This window comes from Cnephaeus nilssonii (assembly GCF_951640355.1).
Source record: "Cnephaeus nilssonii genome assembly, chromosome: 9".
NCBI classification, from domain to species: Eukaryota; Metazoa; Chordata; class Mammalia; order Chiroptera; family Vespertilionidae; genus Cnephaeus; species Cnephaeus nilssonii.
In genome coordinates this window covers 92,808,030-92,828,856 of record NC_137080.1, presented here as the reverse complement: position 1 = coordinate 92,828,856, position 20,827 = coordinate 92,808,030, and the positions used below count along the sequence as shown (strand labels likewise).

At 52.6% G+C, this 20,827-nt stretch overlaps 1 protein-coding gene across 2 annotated transcripts in view; it reads left to right on the top strand.

Moving 5' to 3' along the window:
- The first annotated feature begins 15,554 nt into the window (after positions 1–15,554).
- The window catches only part of PACSIN1 (protein kinase C and casein kinase substrate in neurons 1), a 60,434-nt gene continuing 55,161 nt past the window's right edge, over positions 15,555–20,827 (top strand). The window contains exon 1 of one of the 2 annotated variants that reach the window (XM_079780000.1): positions 15,555–15,711. The gene's annotated coding sequence lies outside the window, so the exon portion shown is untranslated. Of the gene's footprint in view, positions 15,712–18,842; positions 18,913–20,827 lie in introns of those variants that run through there. The other variant, XM_079780001.1, reaches the window with a different exon arrangement.

Genomic DNA, 20,827 nt, shown 5'->3' with positions numbered 1-20,827 from the left:
CGGCAGGTCTTCCAAGAGTTGGTAGGAGCTAGGCTGCTCCAGCCCCTTCCAGCCCCTTGCTCACAGCCACGCTCCGGTGTTGGCCCATGTGATGGCCCATGACTATCCGTAGCTTATTTGCGGGTTTTCCTGTTTTCAGGTCACCAGATGCTGTCCCTGCTGCTTCCCTCAGCGTCTAGTCTTGTAGCCGTCTGCAGTTGGTCCCCACCCACTTGTGTTTTGGGCTTCGTGGAAATAGCTTGTGGCCAGTTGCGCTGTAAACCTTGTCTGTGGTTTTTGGTGACTCCTCGGGTCACTCAGTCAGCTGGTGGCCGGGCGAGGCTGGAAGGTCCAGAAGGCCCCACTGGGCACTCTTCACATGGCCTCTTTGTCCCAGGGTGGCTCCAGGAGTCACCTTAGCTTCTTTAAAATTTGGTTATGGCTTCCCACAAAAGAAACTGCTACGTCTCCAAAGGTCACTCCTGCTGCATTCTGTTGGTCAAAGCAAGGCCTGCCCCCATTCAAGGGGAGGGAAGAGACTCCGCCCCCTGGTGGGAGGAGCTCTGAAGGGAGGGGGTTGAACTGTGCCATCCTTGGAGATCCCAACTCAGGCTTGTGGGACCCAGAGCCTAAGAGTTCCCATCCCCACGGAAGCCTGCCCAGTCACCATCACAGAGGGTGGGGTGGGGCGGGGGGGTGGCTCCTGGTCCCCAGGGCAGGCAGATGTGGAGTGTGCACCTGGGGCCCTGGGAGCATGGGGTGGGTGGGGGTGGGTGGGGCCCTCCTCCTGCGGGGCCAGCGCTGTGGAAAGGAATTAGCTCTCATCTCTCCTCCCCGCCCAGTCACTGGCAGGCCCTCTGAGGGCTGGCAGGACATATGGCCCTGCCGGTGGTAAGTCAAGCCGGGAGCGCTGCCAGGGAGGGCCAGATGGAGCAGCAGGAAGACAGCACCAGCCTCGGTGGCCGGCGCCATAAGCACGCGCCCCTCCGGCCTTTCTGAGACTTCTGGGCGCTGCCTGGCACAATGGCTCTTGCAGCCTCCTGGGCAAGGACGGCTGAAGGGGAAGACTGGTTATCTGACGTGCCAGGGCCACTTCCAAAACTCAGTATTTTGTTCCTCCCTGTGGTTTCTGCGCGTGCGGGCTGAGCCTCCTGGCTGAGTTGGGGGACAAGACCCGGCCTGGGGCCCTGGCATTCAGATGGACAGATCCCCAGTAGGAGTGTGTGCAGGAGGCAGGCCTTTTCCTTTCTGATGCCTCAGCTTTTTCCTGGGCCTGGCTGGGAGCCCCGGCAAGAGCGAGGCCATATGGCAGGTCCACTTCCTCAGCACACCAGCGAAGTTTTCTGGAGAGCCGACCCTCAGCTCTGCCAGCTGTCTCCTGTGCCTGACTTCTCTCTTCAAGGTGAAGATTCGACTTTCTGTCTCAGGTCAAATTCCAATGCTGGACCTTTGATCCTTAACAAGCAGGAACAAGGAGTTGCACGTGCCAGACCTCCACAAATATGGGCTGTGAGGCTCGGTGAGCCAGTGCTGGAGCTGAGCGCCCCCTGCTGCTGTCCTCTCCTTCCCCCCACGCTCTGTGCAATGGAAACCATCTTAGCGTCTGTTACAGTGCAGCCCAGGTCCCACCTGGGAATCAACCAGGGAGCTTTCAAAAAGGTCAAGTTTGCCCAGCCGGTGTGGCTCAGTGGTTGAGTGTTGACCTATGAACCACAAGGTCATGGTTCGATTCCCGGTCAGGGCACATACCTGGGTGCTTGATCCCCAGTAGGAGTGTGTGCAGGAGGCAGCAGATTGATGATGATGTTTCTCTCACTGATGTTTCTGTCTATCCCTCTCCCTTCTTCTTGCTCTAAAAATCAATAAGAACATCCTATCTAATAAAGAGGGAATATGCTAATTGACCCTCATGCCATCTCAAAGATGGCGGTGCCCACAGCTAATATGGAGGGGATATGCTAATTGAATGCCACACCCTCAAAGATGGCGGCACCCACAGCCAATAAGGAGGGAATATGCTAATTGACTGCCACGCCCTCAAAGATGGTAGCACCCAGTCCCCTCAGCCCTGCTGGGGCAGCAGGCACGTGCCTGCCTTTGGAGTCCCCCAGTCCCTTCAATTCCCCAGCCGCCAGGGCTGGCCGAGGCTTGCACTGCCGGCAGTGGCAGGAGCAGAGGTGTGTTGGGGTGTTGCCTTTCCCTGATCGCCGGGTCGCCTCCTGTCCCTGAGGGCTCCCAGACTGTGAGAGGAACAGGCCAGGCTGAGGGACCCCCCTTCCAGTGCATGAATTTTCATGCACTGGGCCTCTAGTTTAAAATAAAATAAGAAATGTCAAGTTCCAAATCAAAACCATGAGATGCCACCTCACACCCATTAGGATGGCTACTATAAAAGACAAGACAGTGTAAGGTTTGAGGCGCATGAAACGGGAGTCGGAGACCAAGGCATGTTAAAGAGGAGGTTTATTTTGCACTAACGAGTGAGATTCATTATGGAGGAGGGTAGAAAGACCAGGATTAGAGGAGGGGGAGGAGAAGAAGGAGGGACCCAGCTGGACTGCCTCGCAGACTGGGAGAGCAGCAACACGTGCAGCGGTGAACAGGAACAGGAGGGGAGGAACAGGGAGGGGTTGGGCCCAGGGAGGAACCGGAAGGGGTTGGCCCCGGGCACTCGGCAGGCGCTGATTGGTGGTGCAATGTCTTGGGAATGTTCCGGCGGCAGACACCGGTTATGTCATACTCCGCCCACCGGTTGAGGGAAGGGAGGATCTATCAGACAGCTCTGCCGGTGTGGTTCAGTAGTTGAGCATCGACCTATGAACCAGGAGGTCACAGTTTGATTCCCCATCAGGCTCAATCCCCAGTAGGGCCTCTCCATTTCTCTCTCTAAAATCAATAAAAACATATTTTTAAAAAATTGAAAGCAGAGTTTCCAAGAGATATTTGCACACTCACGCTCATTGTCGCATTATAGTCATGTGCCATATAACAAGGAGATACATTCTGAGAAGTTTGTCTTTAGGTGATTTCGTCATTGTGCGAACATCATAGAGTGCACTTACACAAACCTAGGTGGCACAGCCTTCTGCACATCTAGGCTATCACTATAGCCTGTTGCTCCTACGCGACAAGCCTCTACAGTGGCGATCTTTAACCGCTGCGCCACAAGAACTTTTAAAACATGCAGCGCCTGACTATTTAATCAGGGGCACTGGCCTCTTTTCCCTTAGATTTCCAAATTTTAAAAATGACATGCCGAAACCGGTTTGGCTCAGTGGATAGAGCGTCGGCCTGTGGACTGAAAGGTCCCAGGTTCGATTCCGGTGAAGGGCATGTACATTGGTTGCGGGCACATCCCCGGTAGGGGGTGTGCAGGAGGCAGCTGATGGATGCTTCTCTCTCATCGATGTTTCTAGCTCTCTATCCCTCTTCCTTCCTCTCTGTAAAAAATCAATAAAATATATTTTAAAAAAAATGACAATAGCCAACACAACAATAGCCAGCCACTGTGAATGAATCAAAATTATACCCATTTTTTTGGTCAGCTTGGCAAAAAATGTATTTTTGGTGTGCTGCAGAATTTCAGTAATTAGTTTATGTGTCCCATGACATGCTAAAGGTTGAAAGTCACTGCTCTGTAGCATGTTACTCTCTTCAGCAGGTTACTGCACAAAACCACACGAGATTAAATCAAGTGAAAATTATGCGATAAGAGAGGATGCTGCCAGCAGGAACGGCCTGCTGTTTCACAGCAGGTTTTTCTAAATAACAACCGAAAATGTAGAATAGGAGAGACATAAACCAGTATCAGTCGTTTATTATCATCATCTAGTATTCTGTACTGGGCATAATTGTACGTGCCATACTTTCACATGACTGGCAGTGCAGTAGGTTTGTTACACGGGCATCACCACAAACGCATGAGTAATGCACTGCACTACGATGCTATGATAGCTATGACGTCCCCAGGCAGTAGGAATTTTTCAGCTCCATTATAATCTTTTTGGTTTTAAATCTTTCTTTTTCATCTTTAATTTTTTTAAGAGAGAGAGAGAGAAACACCGATCTGTTGTTCCATCCATTTATGCATTCATTGGTTGCTTCTTGTATGTGTCCTGACCAGGGATCCTGCATCCTTGGCATATCGGGATGATGCTCTAACAACTGAGCTACCCAGCCAGGACCAGCTCCATCATAGTCTATGGGACTGCCATCGTTATGTTGTTATGCGGTGCGTGACTATATTCACTATAGCGAGAGGCAGAAGCAACCCAAGTGTCTATCATCTGCTGAATGCATAGAGACTATGTGGCATATACATACAATGGAATACCATGCAGCCTTAAAAAAGGAGGAAACTCTGTTACATGCTACAGCATGGATGAACCTTGAGGACATATGCTAAGTGAAAGAAGCCAGTCACACAAAAAATAAATACTGTATGATTCCACTTATATGAAGTACCTGAAGTAGTCAAAATTATAGAAACAGAAAATAGAAAGGTGGTTGCTAAGGGCTGGGGGAAGAGAAATTAGTGTTTAATGGGTATAGTTTCCATTTTGCAAGATGAAAAAAGTTCTAGAGATCTATTGCACAATAATGTAAATATACTCAATGCTACTATAAACTAAAAAATAGTTAAGATGGTGAAGTTAATGATATGTGTGGCCTGGGTCCTCAGCTCTTGCCTTGGCTCAATCAGATGCAGGTGGGCGAGGGGGACAGAGTGGGGTGAGGGGGCAGATGGGGCTCAGCACCTCTGTAGCCTGCCCAGCTGCCCTCCCCTTGGGCCTACTGCAGATTCGGCGGAGAGAGAGAAGGGTGAGGGACATTCCTTCCTGCAGAAAGTGCCAAACTCCTTTCCAGTGAATTTTTCAGGAGGAAAATCTTTCCCTTCAGGAGGTGAATGGCCTACACGCATAGCAGAGAGCGCCAGCTAGGTCCTCACATTACAGACAGTTCTTCTGACAACACAGGGAAGTGACCACTGTTCACTCCACTTAGCAGATGAGAAATCTGAGCCCAAGGGGTCAGCCTGGCCCAGGTTCACTCGCACACAGCTGGCAAATGGCGGAGCCAGGGCTGCCTGGACCCAAGGTTGTGCAGGCGTCCCCTGGCCAGGCCAGGTGGCCTCAGAGAGGTTAGGAAAGGGGCTTCCTGGCAAACAGGTTCAGTGCAATCCCTATTAAGAGCCCAAAAGCCTTTTATACAGAAATAGAAAAATTCATCATAAAATTCATATGGAATCTCAAGTGACCCCAAATAGACAAAACAATCTTGAAAATGAAGAATGAAGTTGAAGAACCCACACTTATGATTTCAAAACATACTACAAAGCAACATTAATCAAGAAGGCATGGTCCAGGCACGAAGACACATAGAGACCAATGGAACAGAATAGAAATTAACCCTGTGTATATAGACAAATGATTTCCAACATGGGTATCAAGACTACACAACGGGGGAAGGACAATTTCTTAACAAATTGTGTCAGGAAAACTGGATATTCACATGCCAAAGAATGAACTTGGATTCCTACCTAAAACCACGGATAAAAATGAACTGAAAATGGGTGTCCTGGCCAGGTAGCTCAGTTGGTTAGAGCATCAGCCAGATATGCCAAGGTTGCAGGTTCAATTCCTGGTCAGGGCACATACAACAATCAACCAATAAATGCATGAATAAGTGAAACAACAAATCAATGTTTCTCTCTCTCTCTCTCTTCCTTCCTCTCTCTCTAAAATCAACAAATAAATAAAAATTTAAAAAATGAACTCAAAATGGATTAAAGACCTAAACATAAGAGCTAACACTAGAACACTCGTAAAAGAAAACAGAAGGAAATCTTCATAACATTGGATTTGACAATGATTTCTTGGATATAACATTAAAAGCATAGGCAACAAAAGAAAAAATAGGTAAACTGAATTGGACTTCATCAAAATTGAAGACTCTCATGCATCAAAGAACACTCTCAAGAGAACAGGGGGAAAATTTAGCCCTGTTCTTTTCAAATTTTTAAACTGATATATAACTCACATAACATAAATTATATGAGATAATTCACATAACAAAATTCACCATCTCAAAGCATACCATTCACAATCCACATTCCGAATGTTGTGCAACCATCGCTCCTACCTAATTCCAGAACATTTCCACCTCCCCCAAAAGAAATCCCATATCCTCAGCCTCCCCTTCCCAGCCCCTGGCAACCACTAGTCTACTTCCGGTCTCTTTTGATTTGCCCAAATGTTGTTAATATAACATTTTAGTCCATTATCAATTTTCATTGAGAAAATATTTTTTGGCGTGAATGATATTAAGAAAGATAATTCTTTGAGCAATTTTCTACAGCATGCAGTAAATTTTTTTTCCTGTTTGATTTTTACCTTGCTGAGATTATTGTGATTGGGATCAAGTCTTCTCTAATAATTTTTTAAAATCCCATATGGTTCATTGATTTTGGGAGGGAGAACATGTCAAGTTTCACTGTTTAGAGATCCTACAATGGTGAGTTTTTTCTGTGGCCATATTTCTACCAAGTATAATTTCCCTGATCAAATTCTGTGGATGTGAATTTTGTCAAGTTTTGATTCTTTCTTTGAGTGATTTTAATGTTGTTTTGATGATTTCTTAGGAATACTCACTGACCACTCCTATGAAGAATATCCCGCCCTAGCCGGTTTGGCTCAGTGGATAGAGCGTTGGCCTGTGGACTGAAGGGTCCTGGGTTCGATTCCAGTGAAGGGCACATACCTCGGTAAAAAAAAAAAAATTCTGTCATTCTAACTCTTTTTTTAAATATATTTTATTGATTTTTTACAGAGAGGAAGGGAGAGGGATAGAGAGCTAGAAACATCGATGAGAGAGAATCATCGACCAGCTGCCTCCTGCACACCCCCTACCAGGGATGTGCCCGCAGCCAATGTACATGCCCTTGACCGGAATCGAACCTGGGACCTTTCAGTCCGCAGACCGACGCTCTATCCATTGAGCCAAACCGGTTTTGGCTGTCATTCTAACTCTTGAGTCCCATTATTCTTCATAACACTATCACCGCCTGACATTACTTCATGTTTATTCATTTATCTGCTTATCATCTGTCTTCGCACCAGGCTGTGAGTTCCCGGTGAGCAGAGATTTTCGGGTCTTGCTCAGGGCTGTATTCCTAGTACCCATCACAGTGCTGGCACACAGTCAGCCCGCAGTAAGGGAATGAAGGAAGGGACGAAGCCTGGCTTGGATAGAACACTGATGGTCTGTGTTTGTCTCTTCGTCCCTGAGTAAAACCAGGAGAACCACCCCACTCCACCCTAAGGACGAACCAAGTTCCAAGGAGCTCCAATTTTGCCAGGGAGACAGTTTGATTGACTGGTGCTACAAAGTGGCGACTTCCTTGCTGTTTTTTTAAGTCTCACCTGAGGATATGTTTTTATTGATTTTAGAGAGATGGAGAGAGAGAGAGAGAGACAGAGAGAGAGAGAGAGAGAGAGAGAGAGAGAGAGAGAGAGAGAGGAGAGACAGCAATGTCCATCGGTTGCCTCCCATATGGGCCCTGACTGGTTATTGAACCCACAGCCTAGGTATGTGCCCTGACTGGGAATTGAACCGGCAGTATTTTGGTGCATGGGACAATGCTCCAACCAACTGGGCCGCCTGGCCAGGGCCAAAGTGGCAAATTTTATCTTTAGGTTCCACAGGGCTCATGGTTAGCACTACAGAAATGGTGCTGATGGCCCTGGCCGGTTTGGCTCAGTGGATAGAGCCATCAGCCTGCGGACCAAAGGGCCCCAGGTTCGATTTTGGTCAAGGGCACATGCCTTGGTTGCAGGCTCCTCCCGAGCCCAGGCCCTGGTCGGGGCTCCTGCAGGAGGCAACCAATTGATGTGTTTATCCAACATCGATGTTTCTCTCTGTCTTTCCCTCTCTCTTCCATTCTCTCTAAAAAGAGAGAATGGAAAAACATCCTCGGGTGAGGATTAACAAAAACGAACAAGCAAACAATAAATAAAGGTGATTAAATGTTTAAAAAAGAAAAGAAAAAGAAATGGTGCTGATGGTGCAAAGGTGAGACCATCGACAAGGTGTAGCTCTGACAGCCCTTGAGCCCGCGCCTCATGAAGCTGTAGTTGCTGGAAGCTGCATCCAGGAGCCTGGCCAGGGCTCTGCCTCCCCTGCACCCGTCCCGTGGAACACTTACTGAGCATCTGAGCCCACGGGAATAACCTCACTTCAAGCCCTCCATCCCGTTATCCACTGCTGCTAACAAGCCACCCAAGCTTGGTGGCGCACACAGCAATGTATTACCTCTTCGGATTCTGTGGGTCCACTCAGCTCAGCTGCGTGGTTTTCTCACCCAAGATCTCTTGTGTGTGGCCCTGGTCGGGCAGCTCAGTTGCTTAGAGTGCCATCCTGATAGGCCAAGGTTGTGGGTTTGATCCCAGATCAGGACACATACAAGAAGCAACCAATGAGTGCATAAATAAGTGGAATAACAAATTGATGTCTCTCTCTCTCTCTCTCTCTCTCTCTCTCTCTCTCTCTCTCTCTCTCTATCTCTCTCATAAAAAAAAAAATCTCTGTGCGTGGGCATTTGCAGCCAATTGCTGCTGGGGCTTGATGTCTTAGAGGCTCTCTCCCTGCTGCTGGTTGGCGCCGGCTGTCAGCGAGGGCTGTTGACCAGAGCACGCGCAGGAAAGCTGCCAGGTCGCCCAGGGCTACATGGGAACTAGCACAGCATTATTTCTGCCACATGCTACTGGTCAAAGTGGTCAGTGGGCACAGATTAGAGGGAGGTGGAGAAGGAGGCCCACGCTTCGGAGAGCCTGGGGAAGCTATGGCTGGGGCCATCTTTGGAAGATATACTGTCACAGCCTCAAAATGCATCGAGGTGGGGCTTTGCCAAGATAAGCAAAGACTGTCCACTTTGCACAGTACTGTGGACTCTGCAAAGGGCTTTCCTGCCCACTGACCTCTCATCACAAAAGCTGATCCACTTTCCTGACCACTCATCACAAAAGCTGGGAGGGATGTGGGCTGCGTGAGGCAGGATAGCTGCGTGGGGCCGGAGCTCCTGGGTCTGCATCTGAGCACCACTGCTTCCTTCCTGGCGGCTAGGGGAGCGACTTCACCTTCCTGTGCCTCAGGGTCCTCGTCTGTCCAGTGGGGGGATGACAATGCCTGCCTCAGAGCTTCGCTGTGAGAACCAGGCCCCGTATTGGCTGCGGGGCACTTGGAATAGTGTGAGGATAGAACAAGTCCATGTGAACTGTGGTTTATTTTTATCTTTAAAATTTGTAATTTAGCCAATTGGTGTGGCTCAGTGGTTGAGCATCAACCCGTGAACCAAGAGGTCACAGTTCAATTCCTGGTCAGGGCACATGCCCGAGTTGTGGGCTCGATCCTCAGTAGGGGATGTGCAGGAGGCAGCTGATAGATATTTCTCTCCCTCTCCTTCTCCCTTTCTATCAAATCAATAAAAACATTAAAATTTTTGTAATTTATTTTTTAAACCGTTTATACATTGACACGATTCCAACATCAACAAGGAATACGAGTCTCTCTTTCTCCACCACCGAGGTGCGTGTGTTTGCTTCTCCTTCGCCGTGTCTTCCCACAGACTTTCAGGATCAAGAGGTTCCCGGCCAAGCAACAAAAGCAGAATTGGCCTATTCCCAATGGACTCGGATGAAAACTGGTAATAAAATCCGGTACAACTCGAAGAGGAGACATTGGAGGAGAACCAAACTGGGCGTATGAGGAATCACACAGGAGAGATGGCTCCCATATTTATGCTGTATCCAGGTTGCCTGCACCTTTAAATGGTTGAAAAGATCGCTACTGTCTGGACAGTTGGGCATTTTAATTGGAAAACTATTGGCACATGATTTTGCTCTGTTGATTTTTTTTCTGCAGGAGTAGGTTGGTCCAGTAACAAATGTGTGAGACCTTAAAAAAAAAAAAGGGAATATGAGAGTCTGCAGAGTAGAATGTCCTTGCCCAGTATCCAGCCTCCTGCTTCCCACGTCCTGCAGAAATAACTCCACATTGACATGCAAACATGGATATTTATTCTCCTGTCACACACACACACACACACACACACACACACACACACACACAGAGCATAGTGACCAGGCTCATAGTTTTGCGCCTTGCTTTTCCCCCCTTAAAATAGGTATTTGGGGATTGTTTCATATCAAAATGTTGAGAGCTGCCCCATCCTTCTTATCAGTTGTATAACATTCCTCTGCGCTGTGCCATGATGCGCTAGTGACCCTCCCGTGGAGGAGGTGTGCAGCCTTCAGTTCTAACACATTGTGCTGCGATCCATCCCCTTCGAGCTGGTCTGACGGGCAAAGTGTCCCACATGGTGAGCTGGCGGCAGAACTAGGGTCAGATTGTGGTCCCCGGGGCCGACACCCATGATGATTCCCGTCTCATCTTGGTTTGGGCCTCGAGCTGGCAGGAGAGGGGACAGGCGAGGTGCTGAGCAGGCAATCTAAAGTGCTGTTGTCTCGCCTTGACCTTGACCTTGGCTGCACGATGGAGAAGCAGCTGGAAGGGAGAACCCAGCGGTCAGACTGATAACAGCCACGCGGAGGCCACAGCTGGAGGGTGTTGGGCCGCAATGAGCCTCCTGCAGCGCCTTGGCATAAACCTCGCTTTGTCCTTTGGTGGGTGGGGGGCTTTGGAGGAAGTAGAGGCTGGAACACAGGCCAGGAAGGGAGAGGAACTCTGCCCCATAACTGAAAAGACCCGCCACGACTCACGGGACCGAAGGCAGGTCACCCAAGCTCTCTGGGCCTGGAAGGCGGAGCCTTGACCCAAGGGGCCTTCCAGTTCCAATGCCCACTCGATCCATGCTTCCTCGACAGGTCCCACTTCCTCATGTAAAAGCGTGGGCATGAGAGTGGCCCGGCTGAGGCAGGGTTCCAATGAGACCGCACGCGGAAGCCCGCACAGGACGAGAAATCCGCACACATGCAGCCCCTCCCCGGAGAGTCCTTTTGAGGACGACATTCCAGACGGTGAGCTCTGCCCATGACCACAGCTTCAGAATAAGAGATCATTGGCGAGCCGCACTTCTGCTGTTCAGGACACAGAAATTAAAAATCAACACCAAAACGTGCCGTCCAGCATCTGCTTGGGTATTCTGCCTGCATTTAAGGTATTATGCCACTAGGTGGTGGTGGTGTCTAGGCCACTGACGCCTAAACCAGAGCAGATACCCTAAGAATCATCTCAAATACCCTTCCCTTTTATACATTGAGAAGCCTCACCAAAGGACCCACTGAGCCTCCGTTTCTTCATCTGTGAAATGGGGACAAGAGTACAAGTTGAGCTGCTGTAAAACCCTCCTGTGCACAGCGAGACCCTCAGTAAACGGGGGCTTCTCTCCGGAGTGATTAAGAGCCAGGCTTTGGAACCAGGCGGATGGGCTTGAATCCCAGCGGCACTCCTCACCAGCTGTGTGGCCTTGGGCAAATTGGGCCTTGGTTTCCCTGTCTGTAAGTGGGGCTAGTAATCAGACTATCATTTTCATGTGTAAAGTGCTTAGAAAGCGCCTACTCTGAGAAAAGTGCTCTGAGTTGGCCATTGGCTGTGTATGCCCTGGGGTGAGCCCTAACTCTGGCACCTCCCAAGTTGAGGGCCTTGTCCAGACAATAAGTCTTCAGGATGTTTTTCTCTCCTTTGGAATGAATCGTGGACAGAGACAGCCACGATTCCAAGGCTCTGCCACCCCAGCTTAGGTCCCGGGATTCAGGCTGCAGCTGACAATGGCCTCTGTCCACCAAGCAGCTGATGGGAACCAATTTGCGAGTGTGAAGCCAGCTGGTGGGAAAGATTAGGAGAGGTCAGAGGGGCCGTGAGGCTTTCAAAAGCACTTTTGTCCCTTGGGGGTGTCCAGCTCACCGCCCTGCATGCTGCTGGGAGGCAGCTCAGAGAAGAAACGCCGTGGGGTGGGCCACGGGGCCAATCGCATCTGGCTCTGTCCGGCCCCGCCTCCACGCAGGTTGGTGGGGGCGGTAGAGGAATCTGGTGATGACAGCACCTGACCAGAAGTCAGGTCTGTTTTTAGCTCAGCTCGGCGATGCGCCGTGTGACCTTCAGCGAGTCACTTTTCCTCTCTGGGCTCCAGAGTCCGGCTCTGCCAAAATGGGACACACTTCTGCCTTCCTTTCCAACCAGAGAGGTGGTGAGAGTGGAGAAACACCTCAAAACCTCACCTCCTCCTTGAAGCCTTCCACCTTGGATGGAACACAAGGAAATCCAAAGTCTCCCCTCTCCTCCTCCTCTCCCAGGCCAAACATGCGACATGAATCACCAATCCATTATTCGTCATTGATCGATCGAGTCCACACACGCGTGCAGTGCTGGTTTGCCCTCCGGATCGCGTGTCCTTTCTGCCTGGTCTGAATGGGAACTCCCCCGGGGAGGGCTGTGCCTGCCTCCTTGCTCCACATGGCGTGGAGCGTCTAGCAGCGGCTGCTGGTGGAAGTCTTATTCTTTGGACAGGAGCATAAAACAGTAAGAGGGAGGGGGTAGGTCAGCTTCGTTGAACAGTTTTGCAATCAGAAAATCTAGAAGGAAGCTGGTTCAATCAAATCTAGAAGGAAGCCAGTTCAATTATAGGAAGCATGGAAGTTGTGTGTCAATTTCCAAAGTAACTTTCAATTTGGGATGGGGCGGGGTGTGTGTGTGTGTGTGTGTGTGTGTGTTCCATTGTGATTTTTTTCTGGGCTTGGGGCTGCCAGGTCTCAACTCCAATGCAGTAAGTCCAGCTTGTCCACTCCCTCACCCACTCTCCCCACCACCTGGCCCTCTATCACCTGCCTCTTCAGGTCTGCCTCTCATCACCCTCCCCTGCCCCAGGGTCCCAGTCTCTGCCAACCTCTGGCCTCCAGGCTCTCAGAGCTCTTCGTATCGTGACCCCACCCCCAGTGCCCGTCTCACTCTTGCCATCCTCCACCAAATGCCTGGCTGCCAAGGGACACCGAAACCCTGATGACCCACAGAGCTGGACTCATGTGAGTAGGAGAGGGGCCGGGAGCTAGTCTATCCATGCTAGATTGCACTTTACTTATTTATTTATATAAATATATTTTTATTGATTTCAGAGAGGGAGACAGATAAAAACATCAGTGATGAGAGAGAATCATTGATCGGCTGCCTCCTGCACACCCCATACTGGGGATTGATCCCGCAACTCGGGCATGTGCCCTGACTGGGAATCGAACCGAGACCACCCGGTTGACGCTCAACTACTGAGCCACACTGGCCAGGCTAGATTGCACTTTAAGAGCCTCTTGGGGAACTTGTCTCTTGACTTTTAAAAAGTTCTGTCTAAAAGAGGACCATCACATAGATTTGGGGTGCATGTAGTTAATGCTAATAATAGGTACTAGTTATTGCATGCTTATTGGGTTCCAGGCACTTTGCTAGGTGCCTTACATACTAGTATTTGTCTAATTCCAACAACTCTGTGTGGCAAGTCTAACTGTCATAGTAATAATCACAATAAAGTTAACTGAGCACTGTCCTAGCCAGTTTGGCTCAATGGATAGAGCCTCAGCGGACTGAAGGGTCCCGGGTTTGATTCCTGTCAAAGGCATGTACCTCGGTTGTAGGCTCCATCCCGGCCCTGGTCGGGGCGCATGCAGGAGGCAACCAATTGATGTGTCTCTCTCACATCGATGTTTCTCTCTTTCTGTCTCTTCCCCTCCCTTCCACTCTATCTAAAAATCAATGGAAAAATATCCTCAGGTGAGGATTAATAACAACAACCAAAAATTAACTGAGCACTTACGTGCTAAGCAGTTCACCTAGATTGTTTTGTGTAATGCTCACACAGCCTGTTGCTGCGTCCATTTTCCAAACAAGGGAGCCAAGGCACACAGATCAATTAAGAAAGTTGCCGAAACCGGTTTGGCTCAGTGGATAGAGCGTCGGCCTGCGGACTCAAGGGTCCCAGGTTCGATTCCGGTCAAGAGCATGTACCTTGGTTGCGGGCACATTCCCAGTAGGGGGTGTGCAGGAGGCAGCTGATCGATGTTTCTCTCTATCCCTCTCTCTTCCTCTCTGTAAAAAATCAATAAAATATATTTTAAAAAAAAAAGAAAGTTGTCACACAGCTATTAAGATAAGGAGGCCAACCTCAGAGGGGCTCAGTCGCATGCCCATTTTTACCAGCAGAAAAGCAACTGAGTGATGTCTGTTTCCTTCTCTCCTCCACCCCTTGCCTCAGGCTCATCATGCCTTCTCCCGGGGGCAATGGGGAATTTCAGGCTGAGGTGAAGGCAGTTGGGACCAGAAACTTCTGAGGTGGGTAGGACTTCATCGGCTCAAGACACTAGCATACCCCTTACATGTAGGGTGTCCAGAAATGCTCCAGGACCCCAGCCGCAGCCTCCTGCCAAATGTCCCCTGGCTTTGCTGGCCTCTTCAAGTAATCCCTCCTTGCCTCCTGCTTCCTGTGGCTCATCAGAATCCCAGCTATCATTCAGCACTCCATTGGAGTGCTGCCTCCTCCAGGAAGCCTTCCTGGATGGCCTGAACCTAGAGCCCCCTCACCTTCTCCGTAATGTTGTCCACTCACTTGGCTGTCCTGTTCATCCTTGGGGTAGGCACTGCCACCTGGCCTCCCTAACTAGGTGTTGAGTGTCTCCAGGCTCTAACACCTAACATGCGGTCAGTGCTCAGGGAATTCCTGTTGAATGAATAGGATGCTTTCCCCTGGGCCATTGGGGTCAGGAATTTCAGTGCCTCTGGTGAGGGGAGATGGAAAGGAAGGCAAGAAATGTAAATGTGTGACCAGCCCATGTGTAAACAACGCGGGAGGGGGTGGTGGTGAGGTCTGTGGCAAACTAGAGTCTGCATTATGCCTACCTCAGCCATTCCCACTCCCCACAAATAGCTGGGACCTAATTTCACCCTGAACACCCTCTCTTTCCCAAGGTTTGTTTTCCTACTTCGTGCACCCCACTTTAAAACACACTCTATGTGCTGTTTATTCTATTTAACATCTATTTTCTGTCACAACGGTGAACTACCTGAGGGTAGAGATTTGGCACTTCTGGTAGAAACTGATGGGGGGGGGGTTATGGGTGGGGTGATGGGGAGAAGGGGCCCTCACTCCCGGAGCGGCGCGCGCGCGCACACACACACACACACACACACACGCCTACACGCACCCTCACGTACCAGACGCTGGATTAGGAGAAACCAGAAACCGACAGGCGGACAGGGATGGAGAAAAGTCCAAGGAGGTGGGGAGAAGGCAGAGGGGAGGGGAGCGACACCCCTGGGTGCCCTGCGTGCCTGCCGGAGCGGGAGAGGAGCTGCTCCCTGCACCCGGCGCCACGGAGCCCCTCTGCCCGGGCTGGGGGGCCCCTAGGGAGGGCGCCGGCGGGGAGCTGGGGCCGCCAGGGGCTCCCAGGGGCCCGCTAAGCCGCTTGCTGCCTCCTCAGCAGCCGGGCCCCTCCACCTGCGCAGGCACCGCCGCCCTGCGCGCCCGCCATTGGCTCGCTCCGTGCCTCTAATCTGCGCATCGGTGCCGCCTCCTCCCTCACCCCCACCCCCCGGCTCTGACCTTCCTCCTCCCGCAGCCCGGCAGATCCCGAGACGCGGCGGCGGCGCAGCAGCCTCTTCCCCCGGGAAGTCGTCCGGGCTTGAGGCCAGGCCCCAGGCGCCGTGGCGCCGTCGTTGGTGCTGGGCCTCCTGCCCCAGGTAGGGGTCTGGCCCTTGGATAGACGGTGGGGAGGGGGTCCAGTTAGGAAGTGCGTGTTGGCGGTGGGCGCCGAGACTGGAGTCTTGGGGCGAGAGCGCGGGGGTGGGGGGATGAGGGTTTGGGCAGTTACCTGGAGAGAGGTGGGCGAGCGGCCCGGGGTGCTCTGCACGCGCGGGGGTTCGCAGACACCCCAGGCAGTGCCAGGGTGCCCGCTGTGGGCCCCCAGAGAGGCGGAGCTGGCGGCGCGGTCCGTCCCCACAGGAACACGCAGGAAGTCGGTTCCTTGGTGAGCTGGGACCCGGGCCCTGGGCTGCGAGTCTCCGGCCCTGGGGCATTCTGGTGCCAGCGGGGCGGGGGAGGAGGGCTAGTGCCAGCTTGGCGCAGAGGCCTTCGTGGACCAGAGTGGGCTGGGAGAAGCACAGCAGCTGTGGTGCCCTCTGCCCTGTCTGGTTTACAATTAAAGGTGTTTTTTCCTGTCCTCGCCCCTTCCCCACAGCTGGGATGGGAGGGGGAGAGGAGGAGGCCTGGTCCGTCTGGCACTGCCCTCCTCCCCAGGCCATTTGCTGCCTGCAGCCCCCCCCCCCTTATTTTTGCTTTTCAGGAGGCCATGAAACATTAAAAGGTCATCAGGGTTTGGGGGACACAGTGGTAAACCCCAGAGTTTGGCCAGAACCAGCTTCAAGCCCCAGCTAACCCCCCTCCCCCCTCCACCGCTCTGCTCTGCAGCCCACGTGCGGTGACACATGTGGCCGCTTTTCTGGGGCCTAACCATAAATAACCACCTTGCCCTGGCTGTGCCCCCCGGTGCAAACAGACTGTCAGGATTCTGGCGGTCCCATCCCTCGCCTGCCTGGCCTTCCCATCACTGACTCACCACTCACAGGCCACCCCCTCCAGGCCGCTTCCTTGATACCCCAGGTGAGATCCTCGCTCCTGCCCTGCGTCCCCCACCTCGTCTGCCTTGTGGTTTGGCTACTTAAGTCTTGTCTGTTGCTCTCTAGACCTTCGGGGTAGAAGCCTGTCTGATTCATCTTTTCATCCACCCTGCACCTGACCAGGGCCTGCACCAAGTAAATGTCTGTGGAATAAGGGAATGAATGAACTTGAACCCCGGGAAGTAGCTGGCACCTGAAGGACAATTCTCTTGGGGGGGGTCTGTGTTTTCCTTCCAGCCCCCAGGACCAAAGAGCATCAAAAACAGACAAGCGCATGTAGGCCCTTCCTGGACCTGGGAGGAGTGGGCAGCTGTGGCGTTGGGAGATCAACGCTGCAGGCGCCAGAGGGTCACTCTGAGACCCCGTTTGCGTGCCCTGGCCTCGTCCAGGCTTGGCGGAAGGCCCTGCTGAAGGCTGGCTCTCCTCAGCCCCTGGCTGGCACTTTCTTTCTGGGGTGCTCAGCTCGGTCCAGGGGCCTCTGTCTCTGTCCCAGCCCTTGGGAAGGTTCCAGGCAGCACCGGGGAGCCTTGAGGCCCCAAGCCAGGCCATCCTCCGCCTCAGGGGTCCTCCGAGTGCGCTCCGAGCAAATCTCGTGACTCCACGTGTGGAGGAGCGAACCGGGACGGCAGCGGCTGCCGCCATCGTGTCTGTGACAGACGGGACATTGGCAGAGCTTCCCCAGCCCTGCTGCTCCTCTCACAGCCACGCCGAGAAGACGTCTGCAGGCGTCCTGGTCCTTGTCTTAACGAGGGAGAAACTGAGGCCCAGGAAGGTCAGCAGCAGAGCCAGGCGACACTCGGGTCCTGCTCGGGGGAGCTGCGGAGGCCCCAGGCCCAGGCCAGAGCGGCTGGTTGTCCTGGGCCCATAGGTTCCTCCTCGCTGGCGTCGTCCTGGCCCCTAGCAATGGCGAGAGTGGGGAAGAGGCGCTTCAGGGGTGGAGGGGGCAAGCGGAGGGTGTTTTAGTTGTGCCTGCAGGTGGTTGGCCCTGGGGACCGTGAAGGGAGGGCGCAGTGGTTACAGTAAAAACTAACGTATACTAGTACTAGTATAGCACTTATCATGTGCCAGGGCCTGCCCCAGGCATTTTTAACTCACTCAGTCCTCACAGCAGCCCAGTGATAGAGCTACTGTTATACCCATGTCACCAACGAGACCCAGGCTCAGAGAGGTCATCTGGGCAGGGGCAGGGTTATATCGTTTGAAAGTGGAGGAGCAAGGACTGGAACCGAGGCTCCAGAGTCCACGCCCATAAGCCGTATTTCCTATTGCAAGGTCCAGAGGGCTGCCCTAGCTGGTTTGGCTCAGTGAATGGAGTGTTGGCCTGTGGACCAAAGGGTCCCAGGTTCAATTCCAGTCAAGGGCACATGCCCGGGTTGCGGGCTCGATCCCCAGCAGGGGGTATGCAGGAGGCAGCCAATCAATGATTCTCTCTCATCATTGATGTTTCTATCTGTCCCTCTCCCTTCCTCTCGGAAATCAATAAAAATATATTACATATTTTTAAATAAAAGATCAAGAGGGCCGTGGACCTAGCTGCCGGGGGCCGCGCTGTCTGTGGCGATACCAGCTTCAGGTGCTCCACGGCTGAATTCCCTGCGCAGGAGGTAGTATGTGCGTGATTGAGTGTGACTGTGCCAGGTGTGGATCAATAATAATGCCATTATCAATGAGTCCCATTGAGCAGGAGAGCAATCTTTATAGGATGCAGGGCGGAGCCTGTCACGCCCTGCTCTTCGTCCTTCAGTAGCTCCCCATCGCCCTGAGGATCAAGTTCAGATTCCCTAAGGTGCCCTGCCTGGGCTTCCTGTCCCTTCTCACCGCCCGCTGCCCTCCAGCTGCTCTCACCTTTTCAGTTCCTCAAACAAGTCCTCCTCACCTGCAGGCCTCTGCACAGGCTACCCCCCCCCCCCCACCTTAGAGCACCCTCCCTCCTCCCTGCATACCCCTCACCCCCTGGGGTCGCTGAGGCTTCTCTTCCTCCCAGAAGCTTGGACTTGGGCTGGGAGCCCCTTTCCTCAAACCCTGCTCCCCTCCCCTCACATAGTATCCTCTGGGACTTTTGATTGTTGCCTGCCCGCCCCCCCCCCCCCCCACACACACACACAGGCTGTGAAGTCCGAGGGGGCAGGGTCTGTGTCCTGTTGGCTGCATCCACGGTGCCTGGCACCGAGTGCTCCTAGCTCGCACTTGCGTAATGAGTGCATGTGGTTCCAGTCTCTCCTCACCAGTCTGAGGACCCGGACAGCATTCTTCTCCCAACAGGAGGTGAGGAATGGGCCATAGATTTGCATATAACCCCCCAGCAGGGACAAGCTGGTGGTAGAAGCCTTCAGTGGAGAAGTGAAAGTGCCTGTGGGCCTAGCAGGACAGGGGAGAGCATTTGGGGTGGGGAAGTTCGCTGATTTGGGGGAGCTCTCCCTGGGGAAGCCGGTGGGAGCAATGGGGGAGGGGAGGGGAGGGGTGGCAGGTGGATGAGGGCTGCTTGCTTTGGTTTTAGATTTATCTTAAAGAAAAAAAAAAAGCTTTGATTACTTTTTCTTATTACCAAAGTGATACATGCTTGTGGAAATTTTAGAATGTACTGGAAAGCCAAATGAAGAAAATCCATTAGCTAGCACCAGACCCACCCACTGTGGGCACAGTGCTGCTGGTTCCCGCCCAGTGGACTGGAGGGGAGGTGGGGACTGGGGACCGGAGGGGCAGCCCAGGGTCCCAGGAAGCAGATTCAAGCATTAGTGTGTGTGTGGGGGGGGGGGGGGCGGGGGGGAGTCCCTGGAGCCTCACCTGTGGAGGGCAGAGGAAGGAGGCAGGATGGCCAGAGGGACAAGTAGACCTCAGATGCTGGCCCAACAGGAAGCCTCGGGGAGCCCCGGGTGCTCGGAGCTAGAGAGGAATGTGCTTGGAAAGGTGAGGCCCGGAGGCCTCGGCGTCATGGGCACTGGCTGTGCCCTTGGCCGGTGGCTCGCAGCAGCGGTAGCCCTGAGAGGCTGCCCGCTGAGGGCCGGGGCTCACAGCACCCCGGCAGCTGGGGCAACAGATAGTGTCACCGCCCGACAGGGGACGTACTGTACTAAAGGTCACTGGCTTCCCTGAAAGCCAACATAACTAGGTGTCCTGAGGTTTTATTTGCTAAATGTGCCCCTAGACTGGGCTGGGGAGGAGCAGAGAGAGGAGGGGAGGGCAGGGCTCCGAATTTGCTCCTCTTTTGTATCAGGGAGGGGTCAATGGATGCTCGTTTGAATTTGACAGTTAAAAAAAACATGTCCCTTTTTTAGAAATTAATGAGCTGTTTCAGCGTGTGCATCTGTAACTGTTTACTGAGTAGAGGTAGCTCCCTATTTTGGTTACCTAGTGCTGCGCAGAAATAATAAGTGCTGTATCCTCTTATTTACTCAGGAGGGACAAAAGGAGGTTGGGGATCCAGGGTGGGGTCACTAAATAAGGTTAATCCATTCGGGAAATAAAAGTCACCGTCATAATAAAGCCCTGCGTGGCCCGGGGCGGAGACTGGGCCTCACCCTGGCTGGGAGGACGGGTCAGCTCTACCTTTTTGTCAACAGCCACTAAGGGTTTGACCTGGCAAGTCCTCGTCCAGGGGTTTCTCCCACAGGCACCCTCTTAGTGGGGGAGGGCGGTGACGCGGTCAGGCCCTCTCCAGACCACGCGGCTGTAGGCAGGGTGCACGCCCTCCTGCGGTCAGTGAATCTCGTGAACCTCTGCGGCAGGCACCGCGGCAGGCGCCGCTGCCGGTGCTGGGACACGCGGTGAAGGACGGGCCGCGCTCAGTAGCAGGTGGAAAGGCAGAGCATGTGGTCTAGTTAAAGCAAGTGACGGGTAGAGCAGGATGTGGTGTGATCCCGTGTAAACACACACACATCTAGCCCAGCCCGAGTGGCTCCGCGGGTTCAGCGTTGTCCTGTGCACCGAAAGGTTGCCGGTTTGATTCGCAGTCAGGGCACATGCTTGGGCTGTGGGTTGGCTCCCCAGCCAGAGAGGGTAAGGAAGGCAATGATCTCTCTCTCTCTCTCTCTCTCTCTCTCTCTCTCTCTCTCTCTCTCTCTACATGTCCCTCGGGTGAAGATTAAGAAGAGCACCCCTATCTCCGTGTTCATGTTGCATAAAAATATCTGGAAGGCTGCCGCAGAGCTGACCTCTGGGGCAGGTTTTGGGAAACCAAGTG